This window comes from Apium graveolens, chromosome 10, assembly GCF_009905375.1.
Source record: "Apium graveolens cultivar Ventura chromosome 10, ASM990537v1, whole genome shotgun sequence".
NCBI lineage: Eukaryota > Viridiplantae > Streptophyta > Magnoliopsida > Apiales > Apiaceae > Apium > Apium graveolens.
In genome coordinates this window covers 104,664,294-104,669,010 of record NC_133656.1, presented here as the reverse complement: position 1 = coordinate 104,669,010, position 4,717 = coordinate 104,664,294, and positions in this window count along the sequence as shown.

Here is a 4,717-nt window from a genome sequence, read left to right as displayed (position 1 = left end):
CCAAGGTCACCAAATCTAAACTTTCAAAATCCAAGACAAAGAAATCCACCTCTGTTGTTTCTCAAAAGACAACAGTTGTAACACCAACTATTAACCCTGAGGTGAGTGAACAGGGTGTGAGTGGTGAGGGGAGGGGTGAACATCAAAGAAACCCCCAGGATAAGGAAGGAGAGTTGAGTGCTTCCCAAGCTAGCCAAGCCCCAGTTTCTCAAAAAGCTGTGGTGGTTGAAAAGGTTTCTAGCACATCCCTAGTAGCATCCTCCCAAAAGGATGTTACTATTGAAAAGAGTTCCCAACCAGGAACACAGAACAAAAGAGGGAGGGACACTAAAGCCAAACACTCACCTACAAAAGCTTTTATTAGAAGAAAGAAGGCTAGAACCCAATCTTCTACACAGGGTGCACACACTGCACAGATACATCCATCTGTCTCTGTGCCTTCTCAAACTCAGTTTGATGTGACTCCAATAAATGTGGAGTCACAGCCCCATTCTCTCACAATAACTACACATCAATCACCAAATACTTCTTCACCATCTCTGGATGTGGATATGTTATTCCCATCAATTCCTGATTCTCCCTCTTTACAACTCAGGGAGGAGCCCCACTCAAATACAGGTGATCATCATCTTTTAGATGATTTGTTGGATCACCCGCAAATTCTTTCAGATATAATTGAAGGATCTGTATCAACACATATTAAATCAATCTACACAGATTCAACAGTTATATCACTTTCAATTTCAACTTCTTTTCCTTCTTCAACGGATATCACTCATCCGTTGACAAGTGGTTGCTCTTCAACGGATAAGCTTAACAGCAGTTATCCGTTGATAACAACAGTTTCAACTTCAACGGATATTCCACATCCGTTGATAGTCTCTACACATATAACTGAAATGATTCCAAGTGTAGAAGACATGAATACTGTGCAATCACTTTTAGGATTGAGGGCAGGGAGTGAAAATTTGAGTGAGAGGCTGGGTTGCTCCCAGGCAAAAGGAGAGATTGAGAGCACAAAAATGCATGCTATTTCTTCCAGCATGGCCAAAAGTCAGTGAGTGGAGTACCACCTTAGAAGGTGAAGGTGAGGGAGTGAGATGTGTGAGCCAGGGGGAGCCCCTGATGCAAGAACATAGAGAAAAAGAGAGAAAAGCAGGTACAGTTGATACAAGGGTGAAACCAGCCATTGCTCATGAGTCAATGATTGTGGATGATGCTGAAAAGGAAAGACAGTTACAGCAACATTACAAAGCTGTAATTGATAACATTTCCTTGGATGCTGACACTTTTACTCATCCTGTGACAGCCTATCAAATGTTGGCTGCTCAGGGCAATGAGGAGGCAGAAAGGACACTACATCTAGTGCACACAACAGAATCTCTTCAAAGGGATAAAGCTGCTATTAACAGGATGCCTTCTACAGCTGGTGAGCCATCTGAGGAATTTGGAGTAAATTCTGATGATGATGACTCTATTTCTTTTGATGGAAGCATGAACTTAGGGGGAGATGAAGGCCCCAGTTCAATTCCAAATCTACCTGAATGGGCCTTGACTAAGGAGCATAGAACAGGTGAATTCAATGTCCACTTGGTCAAACAAATCATCACTATTCAACAGGCCATTCAGAACACTTCAAATGCAAATATCAAGGCTATCCTCCAAGCTCACCTGGACTCACTGCATCTCATGAAGTTGCAGAAAGTAAAGCAAAATATGAGTCTAGATGATCTCAGGAAAGATATTGCTGACTTGAAATCCTTCACTTCAGAAAAATTGGATTCAGTCATGCCCTATGGTACTTTGCAGGACTTGGTTTCGAGATTGAAAAAGGAATCAGTTACTGAACAAAGGCTGGCCAAGTTGGAAGACAGAGTTCAAGGAATTGAAGATTCTGTGGCCACCCTTCTTCTCAACCAACAATCTCAAACCAATCTCCTAATGCAGCTGGCAAAAGCACAAGGCTTGACCCCTCTCCTTGATGATAACAAAAAGGGGGAGAATAAAAGGGAAGGGGAAGGAGAGCCCTCTACAAAGATTCAGATATCTAAAGTGCTAGTTCCTGCCATCACTACCTCTCCAATCATTCAAATCAAGGGAAAATCTGATGGAATTGATTTGATTCAGCTAGCAGCAGCTGAAATTCAAGTGAAAGAACAAAGGAGGAGAATTGATGAAAGGTTGCAACTGTTGTTTGGTTCTACACTAGACAAATCAACATCTGTGAAACACAGCACAAAAATTGAACCAATCAACATGGAGCTCATGCCAGTAGGGAGTCATAAGGATGGAGAAGCTTCTTCCAAAGAACTACAAGCTATAATCCTCAAGCCCAATGAAAGATCCAATAAGGACTCAACAAAGAATCCTTTAAAAGAAGTGGACTTTCCTCCTCCAAAAGATGATAAGAACAAGATTTTAGGCAGGAGTATTGCCTATCTCAAAAGTCCATGGATGAGGCTGTAAGGAGAAATAGAGCTATTATCATTAGAGAGGGAAAGAGCATATGTGTGATGCAAGGACATCCCAAATTCTCAATAGCCAAGAAGGAAGAAGACAAGCAATTAAAGGCTGACAAAAGAGCACAAGCAAAGCTTGAAAAACAGCTAAAGTCAAGCCAAGTTGAAGAAATGAAAGGAATTGAAGTCAGGGGTGAAGAAAAGATTGCTAACTTAGATGAGGTTCTTGGGAGCATATTTGGTGAAAATATGGAGGAAAGTGAGGAATGGCAGAAGGGAAACAGAAGAAAAGCCAAGGCACACAGAAGGAGTGAAGATAACCCTGAAGATACCAAATCTATATCTAAACCACTACCTTCCATACCTGAACCTTTTGTTGCTGATCCCTCTATAAATATCCATGGTGAACCAATCATTCCAAAAGAGGAACCTATTGATTGGGACAACATCACATTGCCTACCTTTTTAACCACTCTACCACTACCAAAGAAACAGAAAAGAAAATCTAAATCTACACCTCCCCTAACCTCTAAGAAATTCACTCAAAAACAAAAACCTAACCCTAAGCCACCCATTTCTAAAGATGATTATGTTCACATCTGTGACATAAAAGAAGCTTCAGACATTAATCTCTATCTGGATGAGCTGGAGGAAGTAAGGGGAATAGCTGCCTACAGACAGCTACCAGAGAGATTGGTTTTCAGATATAAGGGAGCTGGGGAAAGAACATGGCCTCTCTACAGGATTCTAAATGAAGGCTACTCTACCTTGATCAGAGTCTTTTCAGCCATCAAAAAGGATTCTGGCTTTACCAGAACAGCCAAGACTGAAATTCTCAACAAGATTGCCAACATAAGGAAGACTGGAGGGAACCAAATGCTTTGCCCAGAACCTTACTCATACAAGAAAGGGGAACTAAAATTCACAAATCACCTCATTGGTGATGGAATTTAGAGATGACAAAGGAGTCAGAAGATTTTTCAGACTTGAAGACCAACTCAAGATTGCCAGCAATGAAACTCTCAAGGAAATGCAATCTAAGTTGGATATCAGTGATGAAGATGAAGCTGAATTCTTCAGACAACTCCAACTCCAATTTGAGGAAAATGACAAAGGGCTAGAAAAGAAAACCAGGGAACAAAGAAGAAAATGATGATTTGCTCAGGCTAGAGGAGCACCCTTGGAAACACTGTAAATCTTCAATTACCTCCTAGTACATACACTTTTGCAGCACTTTTATATTTCTACTTAGTTTCAATTCAAATATTTGTTAAGTGTTTTGTTATCATCAAGTTAACCCTGAATTTATGCCTACAATTCTTATAGACATAAATAGGGGGGAGATTGTTAGGAATATATGTGCATTAGTTTGATGATATGTTTAACAAAACACTTAAGTAGAAATTTAGTGTCTGTAGCCTCAACGGATAAGACCAATTTGGCTATCCGTTGATGGTGTAGCTTTACTTAGAAATAAGTCTAGTATTGTAGCATATTTCAGTCTCTGTATTTAAAATGTAATTCTTAGAAGTTGAGAGAAACTATGAGTCATGTTGACTACTAGATGATATGCAGATAGGAAGGCCAATTGTAAATACTTCATGCCTTGTAATTTTGTATAAATGAAGTGGTATCAACGGATGACTTAAAGACCTTCAACGGATGAGAAGCTAAGCTTCAACGGATGTCTCTAAAGCTTCAACGGATAAAGTCATCAACGGATAACATCCTTCAACGGATGAGTGCATCAACGGATGAAAGCTTCTAACGGATAACATCCTTCAACGGATGAGTGCATCAACGGATGAAAGCTTCAACGGATGTTCTGATGATTAGCCGTTGATAAGAGGTAGTTGTACCATACAGACAGAGGCACATGGGTTGATAGAGACAACTGAGATGTGGTAGCCGAATTCAGGAACAACAGAAAAAGCAGCCGTTCTTCTCTGGTACAAAGATGCAATAGTCAACAAAGTACTGGACGGTGAACAGGAAAGAAGCAAGTGAAGATCTTACTGTATTTTATATTGTTCTTCACTGTACACTGGGGAATATATAAACCAAGTAGAAGCTAGTAATTAGAGAGAATTTTCCAGAGTGTTTAGAAAAACATTGAGAGAAAATTCATCTAGTTTGTACTAGGATGCAGCTGTGATCAACATTGTTGAACAACAGATTTTCTAACTATACCATCTCTGGTGGAACAACAAATCCACCAGAAAAGTTTTTAAAGTTTGTTGTGTTCATACATTTGTGTT